This window comes from Mercurialis annua, linkage group LG1-X, assembly GCF_937616625.2.
Source record: "Mercurialis annua linkage group LG1-X, ddMerAnnu1.2, whole genome shotgun sequence".
Taxonomy (NCBI): Eukaryota; Viridiplantae; Streptophyta; class Magnoliopsida; order Malpighiales; family Euphorbiaceae; genus Mercurialis; species Mercurialis annua.
The window spans coordinates 46,028,742-46,045,032 of record NC_065570.1 but is presented as its reverse complement, the minus strand read 5'-3'; the positions used below and the strand labels follow the sequence as shown (position 1 = coordinate 46,045,032).

The 16,291-nt window shown below is 36.9% G+C and overlaps 1 non-coding gene across 1 annotated transcript; it reads left to right on the top strand.

Moving 5' to 3' along the window:
- Positions 1 to 607: 607 nt before the first annotated feature.
- LOC126666444 (small nucleolar RNA R71) lies at positions 608 to 714 on the top strand. Its single transcript, XR_007637943.1, has one exon. It is a non-coding gene; the product is annotated as a small nucleolar RNA R71 (small nucleolar RNA).
- Positions 715 to 16,291: the final 15,577 nt, after the last annotated feature.

Sequence of the window (16,291 nt, the reverse complement as noted above, 5' to 3'; positions counted from 1 at the left end):
ACCGGGTGGGGGTTGTGGTCGGTAGTTGTTGAAGTTGCCTTGGTTTTGTGGACCACGGTTTCTTCCTTGAAAATTTGCTCCTCCCATATTCGGGTTGGCATTGGCTTGACCCGCATTTTCCCTCCACGAAAAATTAGGATGATTCCTCCACCCCGGATTATAGGTGTTGGAATATGGGTCATTGCCTTGCCTTTGCCCATTGACATAGTTGACTTGCTCATTTGAGTTTTGATGTAGGACGGGGCAATCCATTCCCGAATGATCGTGCCCATCACAAGTCTCGCAACCCATTTGAACTACCGCAAGTTGAGCATTCCTTTGATTTGCTTGTTGTTTGTACATCTCGAGTTGTGCTAGAAGTGTCGCATTCTTCGCTTTCATTGCTTCAAATTCTTGGGTTTGCTCGAGGGTCATTATACCCTTTTGAGGTGGTTGCCTCAACCGCTCGGTTGACCAAGAACAACTATTTGTAGCGAGTTCCTCTAGCAAGTTATTGGCCTCATCATAAGTTTTCTTCATAAGTGATCCTCCCGATGCCGCATCAATTGTTGCCCGTGTAGCCTCATTGGTACCATTGTAGAAAATAGAGATAAGATGCTCCCTTCCTAGATGATGATGCGGACAATTTCTTTGAAGCTCTTTGAAACGTTCCCAAGCTTGGTATAGAGATTCACCATGTAATTGGAGAAAATCTATAATTTCCTTGGTCATCCTTGCGGTCTTACCCATAGAGAAATACTTATTGAGAAAAGCTTGTGCCAATTGCTTCCATGTTGTGATTGAGGTGCTTGGAAGTGATTGAATCCAATTCCTCGCCTTATCCCTCAAAGAGAAAGGAAAAAGACGAAGCTTGATTTGATCCTCCGTCACATTATGGATTTTGAATGTGTTGCATACCTCCGTGAATTTTGAAAGATGGGCGTTTGGATCCTCGCGTTCCAACCCATAAAATTGACAACGACTCTCAAGTAGTTGAATCGTTCCCGGCTTGATTTCAAAATTGTTAGCGAGTATAGGAGGTGCAAAGCATCCATAGTTGGCGTTGTCGACGTTGGGTAAGAAGAATTCACCCAAGGTACGTCTTGCGGGAAGAGGGGCGACCCTCTCGTTTGGCCTATTAAGAGCTAGGCCATCATGTAGTGGTGGTGGAACAATCCCCTCGTGATTCAACGGAGGGTTACGGTCGTCCTCCATTGTTTTGGATTTCCGCGCTGTTTTTCGGATACTTCTTTCGAAGGAAGTTAAATCTGACTGAAACGGTTCTAGCGGTTTTCTGGCACGTCGTGTATTAGGCATACACTAACCAAAACTCCTGCGCAAACAAAAACAAGAAAACCAACGTAAAATCCAAGAATCACAAAGTATATAAAAATAACTAAAATTAAATAAAACTAACTCAATCTAAGAATAAGATACTTTTAATTAATATAATTGCGATTGCTCCCCGGCAACGGCGCCAAAAACTTGTTGGCAAATAATCGCAAGTGTACGATATCGCGCAAGTAATATAACTTGGAAGACCAAGTATCGATCCCACAAGGAACAATGAACTAAACAACTAATTTCTAATATTCTTTAATTGGCTAGTAGGAAAATAAATGGATTTGTGTAAACTAATTATAATCTAAGTGAATTTAACTCAAGTAATTAGACTAAAAAATATGAAATCAAACAAATAAATTGAAGAATAAACAATAATGGTAAAAAGCTCAAGAATTGATAATTCCAAATAAACTAGTAGAAGAATGGATTAAAAATTTATCTAGTGATTTTATTGTGAATCGAGCTATTCTAATGCACCGAATCCCGCTCTCTCAAGCCTCAAAGATTCAAATAAAATCACAACCTAATTAGCTAATCAATTATTAACTTGCTCTCACAATATTAAAACTGAATTAAATAACTAAATTGTAATTATGAAGCAAACTCAACGACTACCTAAATTCCAACCCGCTCTCACGGTGTTTTCCTCTAAGTTTTTAATTACCTATGTCTATCTAATTAACAATCTCTCAATTAGTTAATTAAACACAAAATCATGAACTAAGTGATCAAATTAATTCAAGCATTAATCTTAGTAATTAAAACACAATTTTACTCACTTAATAAATCCTAATCCAATTCGAAAGCTAGTCTAAGTGTTCATATCAATCCCCGAACAAAGGATTTAGTTACACATGCTTAAGCTTAAATTAAACAAAGAAGAAGATGAAGAATTAAACATAATTAGAACAATAAATACCGGAGTTGTCAATTTCGGAAGAATCGTCTAGATTAAACTTGAAATCTTCACAATCGTTCTTTGCAGAAACTAATAATAAACTACTTATAAACTGCTGAGAAATAGAAGCTAAAACGCTATTTTAAGAGAATGAAAATAAAACTAAAGTAGTCTAAATTATTCTACGTGTTAAATTGAGTCTAGTACAAGGTCTTTATATAGTAGGAGAAGTTCCGGAGTCTTCTAATTTGTATTGCAAATCAATTTGTAATAGGAGTTGGAATTGTGAGTTGAAGAAGAATTTCAGTCCAAATCAAATCCTGAAGCACGCGTGTTTTACTCTTGTTCCGTTCGGGAAGCCTTTTGTTCCGTTCGTGACATGCCTAATTTTCCTCTTTTCCGAACGGAACAACCCCTTCACGTTCGAAAAACTTGTAACCGAGAGCTTTTGATATCAGATTCCTTCTTGAGTCCCGAACGGGACAAGGCTTTTCCGTTCGGGACTCATGCTCATTCTGCATGTCTTCCGTTCGGAACTCATCTTTTTCGAACGGAACAATCCTCAATCTCGTTCGTAACTTCAATTCCTTCGTCCGCAAGCTACGCTTTTCACTCGTACACGCAATCCACCATAATTTTGCCCCAAATAGTCGGTTTTCACCTAATTTCCACTGAAATACTAACAAACACTATTAAACGTAAAAACGCCAAATAATGTATAAAAACAATACTACACATAATAAAAACCGACTAAAATTGACCCTAAATATAGGAGTAAAATACTCCTATCAGCTAACAAACATCCAGCCTGAGAAATCTGCAAACCATAGCCCGAAGCTATCAAACTGTGCCACTCTCTCACCATGGGTCTACGCCCAATCTCCGAAATATGAGCCAAACTGCCCGAAGACTTGCGACTCAACGCATCGGCTACCACATTAGCCTTACCAGGATGGTACTGAATAGTACAATCGTAGTCTTTCAGCAACTCTAACCACCTCCTCTGTCTCAAGTTCAACTCTCTCTGATCAAAGATATATTTCAGACTCTTATGATCAGTGAAAATCTCACAAGTAGCACCATACAAATAATGCCTCCAGATTTTCAGCACAAAAACCACAGCTGCCAACTCTAAATCATGCGTAGGGTAATTCACCTCATGCTTCTTCAACTGTCTGGAAGCATAGGCAATCACCTGTCCATGTTGCATCAGAACGCAACTCAAACCAATCCGAGACGCATCACAATACACTGTGAAACCATCAATGCCAGAAGGCAATGCCAAAACCGGAGCTGTAGTCAAAATCTCTTTGAGCTTCTCAAAGCTCGCCTCGCACTTGTCAGTCCACTCAAACTTGACACCCTTCTGTGTCAGTTTAGTCAAAGGTGCAGATATTCTGGAGAAATCTTGCACGAATCGACGATAGTAACCAGCTAAACCCAGAAAACTTCTGATCTCGGTAACTGACCTTGGCCTTTGCCAATCCATGACCGCCTCAATCTTCTTCGGATCAACCTTGATCCCATCTTTCGACACCACGTGTCCTAGAAAGGTAACCTGATCCAACCAGAACTCACATTTTGAGAACTTAGCGTACAACTGATGCTCACGCAACGTCTGTAGTATCGTCCTCAAATGATAAGCATGCTCCTCCTCACTCCGAGAATAGATCAAAATGTCATCAATGAATACGATAACAAACTGATCCAAAAACGGCTTGAACACTCTGTTCATCATGTCCATAAACGCTGCTGGTGCGTTCGTCAGACCAAAGGACATAACCAGAAACTCAAAATGTCCATAACGAGTCCGAAAAGCAGTCTTAGGCACATCTGCATCACGGATCCGAAGCTGATGATACCCAGACCTCAAATCAATCTTGGAAAAACACTTCGCACCCTGCAACTGGTCAAACAAATCATCGATGCGAGGAAGAGGATATCTGTTCTTGACAGTAGCCTTGTTCAACTGTCTGTAGTCGATACACAGTCGAAAGGAACCGTCTTTCTTCTTTACAAACAGAACTGGAGCACCCCACGGAGAAGTACTCGGTCTGATGAACCCGCTATCCAACAACTCTTGTAACTGGTCCTTCAACTCCTTCAGCTCTGCAGGAGCCATCCGATACGGCGGTATCGAAATCGGAGCTGTACCAGAAACCACATCAATGCAAAACTCAATATCACGATCAGGTGGTAATCCAGGCAATTCCTCTGGAAACACATCAGTGAACTCATTCACTATCGGAACACTATGCATATCACCACTACTAGTCTCCAAATCACGAACCACAGCAAGAAAACCCTGGCAACCCTTGCCTAACATCCGCTTCGCCTTGATGGCGGAAATCAGATTCTTAGGTGTCTCTGCCTTTTCTCCCTGAAAGGAAAAAGGTGGATCACCTGGAATTCTGAACTCGACTGACTTCCCTCGACAGTCAATAGAAGCATAATGGCGTGACAACCAGTCCATCCCCAAGATAACATCAAAAGAAAGAACGTCAAGTACAATCAAATCAGCACATAATTCTCTACCCTGAATAACCACTGGACACGAAGGATAAACAACGTCCACTACTACACCTTCAGACATAGGTGTAGACACAGCTAGAGGTTCACTCAAAACAGATGGTGCCATACCCAATTTCCCAGCAAAACATGTAGATACAAAAGAATGGGTTGCACCCGCATCAAATAACACTAAAGCATCTATAAAAGAAATCGGAATGGTACCTTGCACCACAGCATTTGATGCACGCGCATCCTGAGGAGTAAGTGCGAACACTCTGGCCTGACCCTACGGCTGCTGCTGTGAACTCTGTCCAATACCATAACCGTTGGAACCTCTACCGCCGTTACCACGGCCACCAAAACCTCTGCCACCAGAACCACGGCCCCGCTGGCCACCAAAAGATGCTGCAGGTTGAGGGTACCCTACAGACTGTGTAAACGCAGGTCTCTGCTGCTGATAAGATGACTGCGCCACACTGGAGTTAGACGTCTGTTGTCCAGATGTCGGACACTCCCTGGAGAAATGACCCGGCTGGCCACAAGTGAAACAACCTCCAGGAGCTAACTGGCACTGACCATAATGCCTACGTCTGCAATTCTGGCAGAACGGAATGTTCGATCCACCACTGTACCCGCGTCCTGAACCACGGTTACTCCCACTGTTACTACTGTACGGAGCACTCCTAGCGCTATGCCTCCCTTTGTTGTGAGTCCGTCGACTCCCCCTGTTGGCCTGAGAAGAGCCACTGTAGAAATTCCCACTACTATGCTGCACTGGGGCCTGCTGCCCCCCACTAGGAAGGTCACTCTTTCCCTTTTGATTCTGGAAAGGGTCAGAGATCGTTCCAAACTGAACCATCGAATTCTCCATCCGCCGCGCACTATCCACTAACCGGGCAAACTCCATGTTTGTCCCTATCAGCAAAGGGAGAAACTCCGAGCCTAAACCCCTAATATAACGGTCGTTCACTCGCTCTTGATCACCCTGAAGATCTGTAGCAAACCTCCCCAAACGTACAAACTCAGTAGTGTAGTCTGTCACCGATCTATCCCCCTTCTTCAAAGTGAGCAGCTTTTCTCTGAAACTCTCAGTAACAGAGAAGGGTAGATAGTAACCTCTGAACCTGATCACAAAATCAGCCCAAGACAAAGTATCCATAACTGGTCTGATGTTATCGCGATACCAGTCCTTAGCTGGACCCTTCAGCGACATCTCCACAAGCATCACTGATTGACGATTAGAAGCTTGAATCCTCTGACTGTTGTACTCAAATTCTTCCAAAAAGTAAAGAGCATCCCCAGTACTATCAAAAGAAGTCGGATTCAACTTCAAGTAGGTCATCACCAACTCTCTGTCTGTTGGAATATGACCGACACCAGCAAGTCCACCAATACCAGCTACAGCACCAACCTGAGGTTGCTGTTGCTGCGCTAACTGACCCAGTATATTACACTGATTCTGCAGTAGAGCCTGATTGTTCTGCATCTCGACAACGCCAGCCAAGAAAGTAGTGAAGTCGAACGCTTGCATATTTGGTGCTTGTTGCACCTCTGGTGCCTACTGCACATTCGGTGCCTGAACACCTGCTGCACCGCGTCCTCTAGCTCCACCTCTACCAGCACCAGCTCCTCTGCCTCTACCAGCACCTCTACCTCTGCCAGCACCTCCACCTCGACCACGTCCAGCATTAGCCTGAACAGGTGGTACGTTCTGATCGACTTCCATGGAAATCGCATCATCAGCCACAGCTTCTTGCTCTGCCGCAGCACGAGCACGAGTACGAATAACATTGTCCATATCCTAAGATTGAACAACAACAATTTAAATAACAGGTATTTCATACCCAAGTATGAACAAAACAAGCAACAAATAGGATTTCCCAAGAAATCAACAGCAATAAAATGTTCACCCAAGTGAAATAAAATTAACATTTAACAACATCAAATCAACATACAATGACTGACTCGACGCAATCCTATTGGTGTAGGCAGAATGTTTTTAAAATCAAAAGATGACGTTTTTAAAGACATGACAGAATCCTATATCCGCAGTAGTTCCTAAGACACAACCATACTTAACAGAGTAAACACATAGCAAGCAATGGCCTTGGTTTGAAACCAAAGCTCTGATACCAAGTTTGTCACGACCCATTTTCATGAATCGCGACCGGCGCTAGGGTATGGGTAATGTAGTACCGAAACCCGTAGCTAGCCTTTCATTTAATTCATAAACACATAAACCTGCAGAAAACCAATGCTCGGGGGCAACCGAGATTTCAGCCTAAACTAGCAGTTATAATAATCAACAGTTAATATAACATGCTTATTCAATTTTGGGTCTAAAATAGGCATAACATAAATAATCCGAAATAAATACATAACATGCCAGAGCAATATAACCAATCAGACCAATCCGACAAACAACTGTAACAATAATAAAGACGTCTAGTCAAGTACTGCGGTCTAAGAATAAAATAGTTTGACAGTTTATCAAAATAAATGGAACCTCCGAGGAAAAGTAAATGCGGAGATCACCAGACCCTCTCAGATCATAACCCTGGGAAAAATTGGGAAAACAACGGGGTCAGATATACTGAGATGAGTTCATACCACTATTTACATTTATTAAGTGGAAAACCTTTAAAACGTTTAAAACATTTAACAACGATATTACAGATAATAGTTGGAACCCTAATCCACAATTCTAAATAATAATCATAATCCAATAGGTCTGGTCCCGAGAGCTGAGCTACACCGAGTTACCACTGACCACACTTATACCAGAGTCCCGAGAGCTGAGCTACACCGAGTTACTCTACCTGGTCCCGAGAGCTATGCTCACACCGAGTTACCACATTTCCATATATACCTTACCCAGATCAATACCGGTGCGCACGCAGTCCTAATGATGCCCATTAGGTAGCATGTTCCAACTAAGAGCCATAATATAAAAACAGTTCGAAATATACGTACAGTATATATATTTAATATTAAAATAACAATTTACTTAATAAAGCGGTAAATAGTAAATATAAACTCACTGCTTGCTAATCCGCGTGAAATACCGGCAAGCAACTAACTCTGGTTCGCCTCTGAAGCACGAACAGTAGACGAGTCTAGACAAATAAAATAATTATTAAAATCAGACCCTAACTCTAAAGAGTACTAGACACCACATAGGACTAGCACAAATAACACGTCGGAATAAATAATCCAAGGCACACACAAATAATACCCATTAGGTAATAAAACCCAAATAATATAAGTCTATTGAGTTCTCGCTTATAATTCAATTTATAAATATTATTTAATAATTTTAAATAATAAATAATTTCCAAATAGTGGGTTAGCCGAGTTACCAATAACTACCAAGCTAACCTCACTTGTCGGGTGACCCAAGTCTAACCCGATTCAAAACGTTTATCAAATATAAATCCGAGTTTATATTTATAAAATAATTCCATAAAATAATAAACCATTTTAAACGCGGAACTCAATAACTTCAATTCAAAGTAACCCAAGTTACAAATCAAAACTTAATTAAATAAGTCAAATAAAAGTTTAGGGACTAAGTTGCACTTTAGCCAATTAGGGACTAAACTGTACTTTTGCCATTTAGGGACTAAATTGAAATTTAGCTAATTTGATATCCGAAATCAAATTAATTGTTTTGTTTATAATTAAAACCCAATATAACGTTACTAATCAAAAATCTACTTAATAAGGTTATAAATAAGTTCAGGGGCTAAATTGTAATTTAGCCAACTTTTACCAACTCGAAACATAACAAAATTACCCGAGTAATTATGTTAATTTAGATTATAAAAATATCGTTTACAAGTATCACTTATAAATTATAACGAAATCCAAGGTATTATCAAATCAATAGGTAAAGTTTAACTTAAGGAATTTATTTGATTTAGGCAAAACAATTGAGTGATCAAAGGAGTCTTTTCACCATCTTCCTCCTTTCAAAACAAGAGAAACCCGCCAACCTTAAACAACCAATTCACCATTTTTATGTTTCTGAAACTAAGACCATTTATCAATCCTCATCAAACCAAAGCAACCTAATAGCCATAAATCAATCCAAATCAACACAACACCATTGCTACACACCCATAATCAATTAACAAGGAGAATCAAACATCAATGTTAACTGCCGAACCCAACCCTTAACACAAAAATGGAAAACAGAGTGATAACTCCATGAAATCATAAACTAACAATTACCCAAGAGATCTATAACTTCCAAACAATCAAAATCATGGCAACAAGAAAGAAACCCATCGGCAGTAAGCATCAAAACATGAAACAGAAAATACACAAACAAAAGCGGTAAACCGAACGGCAATAGAACGAGATCAACGGCGTACCGTTAAGCGAAGCGAACGAATTGAATCGAAGGTAAACGAGTCTAGAACGCCTGAGATCAAACAGTTTCAGTTTTGATCTAGAAACGAACACACACGGATCAGAAAATCAAAACGTGTTCAAAGCATGAAATCTGAAATGCAAAGTGGTCAAGAACACTTACCACGGGGCTGAGTTTGGAGCAGAATTTGGAGGTGAAAACTATGAAAAAAAACGAAGAGAATGGAAGCAAGAGTTTTCTGAATATGTAGGAAAGGAAAAAGAGAAATCAAATCAGCTGGAAAAGGAAGGAAATCAGAATGGTAATGGCAGAAATTAAGGCCCCCAAACGGACGTTACCAGTCCCGTACGAGACTCAGCAAAACTGCTGAGGTCTCGTTTGAGACTGTCTGGTCTCGAACGAGACCAGGGCAGAAAATGAAGAGGTCTCGTACGAGACCTTCAGGTCTCGTACGAGACAAACATAATCAGGTCTCAAAATGAGACCTGATAACAAGAAAGGTGGTTCAACCCTCCGGTTGAACCACAAACCAAACCGGAAGTCCAAAATCACAAAAAATAATAAAAAGACCAGAAAACCACCGGAAAATTAACGAAAAAAATAAATTAAAATTTTACGGATATTACATGAAATTGAATCGCTCCTTAAAATTCATGAAATTGAATCGCTCCTTATGATGCTAACACTCAATTGATGAAGAATAGAGGAGATCCTGTGGCTCAAACTGAGTATGCTCAGGTTATTGGGAGTCTGATGCATCTGATGAATTTCTCTCGACCTGACATAGCTTATGCTGTGTGTAGATTGAGTAGATATACTCATAATCCCAACCGTGATCATTGGAATGGCATTGTCAGACTAATGAAATATTTGAGAGGAACCATGAATTATGGTATCCTATACAGTGGATTTCCCGCTGTACTAGAAGGGTACAGTGATGCTAACTGGATCTCTGATTCAGATGAGACAAAATCCACTAGTGGTTATGTGTTTACACTTGGAGGAGGTGCGATTGCTTGGAGATCATCTAAGCAAACGTTAATTGCCAAATCTACTATGGAGTCCGAGTTTATAGCTCTGGAATTAGCTGGCAATGAGGCTGAGTGGTTGAAAAACTTCTTAGTCAGTATTCCTTTGGGAATAAAACCAACTCCTTCAGTGTCTATGCATTGTGATTGCCAAGCGGCAATAGCCATTGCTAAGAATAAGGCTTACAATGGAAAGAATAGACATTTACGTCTAAGACATGATGTGGTAAAGAAATTGCAAAAGGATGGAATTATGTCCATTGATTATGTGAAGTCAGAGCTGAATTTGGCCGATCCTCTGACTAAACCTTTGGGAAGGAAAATGATCCTTGAAACATCGAGGGGAATGGGACTTGTGCCAATTGAGTATTAACCGTGATGGTAACCCGACCTCTGTGATTGGAGATCCCATGAATTTGGTTCATACGGGTAATAACAAGTCATGTGTTAGTCCTGCTAGTACAAAATTTTGATTTAGTTCATTCCTATGGTGTGAGTTGTGCTAGAAGCAACTATTGTGAGGTTGAGTTTATAACTCTTAATGATTTCATAGTCCTTAAGGATAGTTTATATTTAGTTGCTATATAAACTTGATGAAATCACCTATATGAGTGTGGAGTGGGGCCGCTCCTATATGACTTGTGGCTAAGTCGTTAGAGCACTCATGAATAAACAGGTACGCGCACGGCCTAAATGCGCACAACCGCGTTGAGTAGCAGTTTGTGAAAGTATGATGTGAGGGATGAGAATTATAGCTTACAAATGGAATTCTTGGTTCATAGAAGTTTAAAACTTCACCAGGCTTACTGTGAGTTATACCTCTTCTTTTCAGGTTTTGGTTCATAGTCCAAAAGACACCGAAACTGATGCATTTATATTTATAAGAGAAACTAATCCAGCAAGTGTTTTTCTGTTTTGAAATAAGTGGGGGATTGTTGTGAAAAAATTGTTTTAATTTGTCCTATTCTTAATTTGTCATTTTGTGTTATTTCAAAACAACATAAATCCCACATGGGAAGTGTAGAGCTCCAATATTGAGTTTATAAGGGTTTATGCAATATAGGCTCATAAGTGTGTTGAGGGGGAAGCAATGGGCTCGCGCCCCCCCCCCTCTCCGGAGTAGGCTTGAGGGTTGGAGTTCGGGATGAAAGTCAAGTGGGCTTGTCCGAGGCTTGACTAAACTTTTTGCAGCCCGTTATAATTTTATTTATTATTTAATAATTAAAGCCTTATATGAGAAGGTCCTATTTTAGCATATGTTAAATTATTTTTGCTTGAAGCCTAAAAATCTGGAACAAATCTTGACTGAGTTTAATTAAAATGTTTTTATTTATTTAACCATGTTTTTAATTAAGGATCCTCCACTCACTGATTTCGGTTATGTTTAACTTAACCTCTTTTACGTCCTCATTCATTTACTTGCTGATTACGAATTTAAAATTGAAATGAGATCATGGCTGGATTAGTGGGATACGAAAATCGTATCAAATATTTTATTCACTGCTACTTCTGATCCTATTTTCGAATTAAATAGATGGCTTAGTTGTATCCTGGGGTATACGCTGAATATAGCAAAATATACTTTAGGTCAGTGAAACATTTTCACGCCTCAAAGCTTTTACATTCTGTTCATCTCTCTGAATTATACAACAGGTAACTCTTTAACTTTTATTAAATTGATGATTGATTTGTTTACTATAGACAAAATGGAGGACACTTCAAATATACGAGACATGATGGAACAAAATTGTACAACTCATTTACAACATATAAATGCAGATGAGGAAAGCCAAGAACACGGTCAACAACGCGACATGTTCGATTTACTGAGCAAGAAATTTCAAACTCGTGATGAGCTTATTGTGCATGTTCGGAATTTTTTCTACGAAAAAGGGTACGCTTTGTCTATTAAAAGTTCTAGAAAAGATAAATATGTCACTATCGGTTGTGATTTAGGAGGTACTTACCGAAATAGACATGGCATTCCTTTTGATAAACGAAAAAGAAAAACATCTACTCGTCTTAGGAATTGCCCGTTCATAATTAAAGGAAAGAAGCAAGATAATGATTTCTGGATATTAGAAGAAAAAAATATGTTGCATAATTATGAAGCATCTATAGATATGTCTGGACATTCATCTTGTCGTCGTTTGTCAAAAGATGAAATTAGTAATATTGAGACAATGAGTAAATCTGGAATAGCACCGCGTCATATTTTGACATCACTTCGACAAAAAAATAATAGTCTTAAATCAATTTCTCGAACTGTGTACAATGCTAAAGCTAAAATTTATAGAGAGAATTTGGGTTGTCGAACTATAATCCAAGCATTGTTTGAGGAATTTGGAAAAGGTGACTATACATTCAACGTTCAACATAATGAGACTGGCCACTTGACCCATCTTTTTTTTTGCTCATCCTCTATCTATCACACTTACAAAAAGTTACCCAAATGTGTTTGTAATGGATTGCACTTATAAGACAAATAAATATAAAATGCCATTATTGGACATAATTGGAGTTTCTTGTTTGAACAAATCCTTTTACTCATGTTTTGCTCTTTTAGAGAAGGAGAGTGAAAAAGATTATGTGTGGGCTTTGGACATGTTTAAAAGAATTCTTGGGGATAATATTCAACCATCTGTTATTGTTACTGACAGAGAATTGGCTTTAATGAATGCTGTTAGGATAGTTTTTCCTCAAACTACAAACCTTTTGTGTGTATGGCATATTGAGAAGAACATATTGATGAACTGTAAGCGATACTTTGAAGTTCAAGATGAATGGGATTCTTTTTTATCTTTATGGAATGAAGTAATATATTCATCAAATGAAGTTGTGTATATAGAAAATTGGAAACAGTTTGAAGAAAAATATTCAGAAAAACAATATGTGATTAACTACATACAAAGCAATTGGCTTCCATATCGTGAGTATTTTATTAGTGCATGGACAGAGAGACATCTTCATTTTGGTAATCGGGTCTCGTCAAGAGCTGAAGGTGCACATGCCAAACTCAAAAGGTATTTACAAGTTTCAACTGGTGATTTTCGTCAGCTAAAAGATAAAATTTGTCTTGCTATTGAGAATGAGTTTCAAGAGATAAAAGCTCAGGTGGCGACTGAAAGGTTGCAGTTGCCGCATTACTGCAACTCTCTATTTTATAAGAATCTTATTACTCATGTTTCAAAATTTGCAATGAGACAATTACATAATCAATATGAAATGATCAAGTATGGAAAAGTAACACCTTTGTGCAAACATCATTTTATGAAAACTATGGGTCTTCCTTGCGCTCATAAAATGATGGAATGGAGAGGTGGTATGATTCCTCTTGAATCCATTCACTCACAGTGGAGAATTGATTCAAAGTCTCTTTCTTGCATGGTTGAAACTAATAATAAAGATGCTGACATTCATGAGATATGTAGTGAGCTTCAAATTAAATATCAACAGTGGCCTCTTAATCAAAAGGAGCATGTTCGAGAGACATTATCTCAACTTCCAGATATATCATTTTCATCATACCTTGAACCAACTATTCAACCTCATAAGGGTCGACCTGTAAGAAAAAGAAACTCAAGCACTACAGAGCGTAATCCTTCTAGTTTTGAGATAGTTGAAAATGCAAGAAGATGTCGTATTTGTAAGGGTGTTGGCCACAATAGTCGTACTTGTAAAGAAAACAACGTTGGTGATATCAATTCAAGGGACATGAATCACTTGGTTACTGAAGAAAGTGCAATAAATATGATTGATCAGATATAAAAGTAAGTATTTGTTGTAATTATCTTCTCTTGTTATCCTTCTATTGTCTAAATTAAAATTAATAATTATTGATTGTACATAGTGTTCTTTATGCAGGTATGCACACTGAAAGTTGTTCTGAGGAAAAAAAATCTTACAAGATCATTCTAGTTATTTTTTTTATTATTTTAGTTATGTGGTTGTTGGACATGTTTAGATCAATTACAATTGTTTTTATCATTTTGAATTTGATTACATAATTGTTGGACATAATGAGACTATGTTACAGTTGCTTTGAGGAAAGAAATTGTGTTATTCATTTTTTATTTTCTATGACGAGGCTCTGCTTCTTAGTTATTTTAAAATTAAATTTAGTTTTCAAGCTGGTGATACTTTAATATTCTGTACATCATCCATTTGAAGCCATCTAAAAACAAAAAAACTTAACAAAATGAAAATTTAGCATCAAGTACCCATTAAACATGCTTAAAATTGATGTTGGTGTTTGGTCAAAAATTGAATTTGAACTTTAGTTATAAATTCATTGACAATTATTAGAATGAATTAAAGGGAAATACGAAATTATATTATTTGCACATAAATAATAAAGAAAAAAAAAATTATAGAGCGAACATTTTTTATTTTTTTATATTTAAAGTTATTTATTTTTCTTGATTGATAAACAAGTAAATGGAATCAAATGAGAGAGTAGCATTTTAAAGTTTAAAAAATAATAAAATAAAAGTCAGGCTTAAGATAATATTCAATTGTTAATAGTTTTGTAATTTTTTGTTTGTTTGTTTGGAGTGACGTGGAAGAAAATTGATTATGGAGAGAATATTATTAAGTTTAAGGTTTAAGTATTTCTTTCCTAATTAAACAATATTAATTTAGGAGTAAAAAGATGAGTCAAAAGAAAAGAATTGTTAGCATATTAGGATAAGGGTAATAACGTCCTGACAATAATAATTGCTCTGGCCTAATTAAAACGTGATCTGGAAATATCACTGCCCTAATTTTATTTCCATTTAACTCATAACGTGGCTTTTGTTGTTGTTGAATATAATTTCAAATATTCACTAATGGAAGATACCAAGATAAATAATTTATCCATTAATTATTCATAAACAAATAATTTTATTCTGGAACCAACAAATGCTAATATAAAAGTTGCAAAATCATAATTTCAAACAGCATGAGATCGTGAAGGAAGAATGATCGGTCAAAATATGCTTAATCTTAATTTGAAATTCAAAATTATAGTATATATAAATATAAATAAAATATAGAAGTCCAACCAAACGAAACCGATAATAGTTGGGTTGGTTTACATATTACACATTCTAAAAATTTAATTTGGCTTGTTTTAAAAAACAATTTAAAAAACCAAAAAACAAATAAAAATCACTCTATATATATAACACATGATAATTTTTATTTTTATTTTTATGTTTTATCTTTAAAATTTTGAAAAAAGGAAGAAATTTCTTGTACTTCAATAAAATACATAACTCAAACTTTATCTCTTTAATTTGATTATTTTTATATTATACTATAAAATTAATTGGTTTCGACATATTTATTATTGAAACAAACCAAATAATCGATACTATAAATTATCATTGTACTACAAACAAAAATATAGTCTATTATGCTAAAATATATATAATTAAGATACATTTTTGTTATATATCCAACTTTATATTATTTTAAAAATAAATAGTAGCTATTGATTTTTATTTATAAAAACATTAAATTTACATTCAAAAAAATTTAGTTATTCATGTATAATCAATCTTAATAGAGAAGAAAGAACCCTAACCGCAACAAGAGAGAGGTGATTTTGGCCATTATTTGGTTCAAAATCACCTCCCTACCTTCTCGTTTTCTCTTAAAATCTCGTATTTAGTTTATTTTGCGTCAATAATCACAGATCTGAGATCTGTTGGTATTTTTCTTTCTTCCTTTATGGATGTTTTGTCTTCCTTAGTGGAGTTCTAACTCTTACCCTTTATGAGTTTTACTATTTTCTTGATGGAATTATCTACGGACCGTACATCTGAAGTGCTATCAGTAGAAATCTTATTTCTAATATTCTCTCAATCGGACTCATTTAAAGATCAAAGAGTCGATTTGTGGTTTAAAATAACCTTCGAGTGAAGCGGACGGATCGCCGAGTTGCATATTCAAAAAGCTCCGTCAATGCGATTGAAGAAATTAGATATGATTTTATATTATTTTACTGATGTTCTATTATTGTACCTCTTGAATGTATTGATATTTTTAATATTTGATCAAGTTGGATTTTTTATTTCTCTATTAATGAAATTTTTATTATTCTAAAAAAAAAATCTTAATAGAGAAATAGTTTAGCATCAATTTATATTCATACATTTATAAGTGGACATA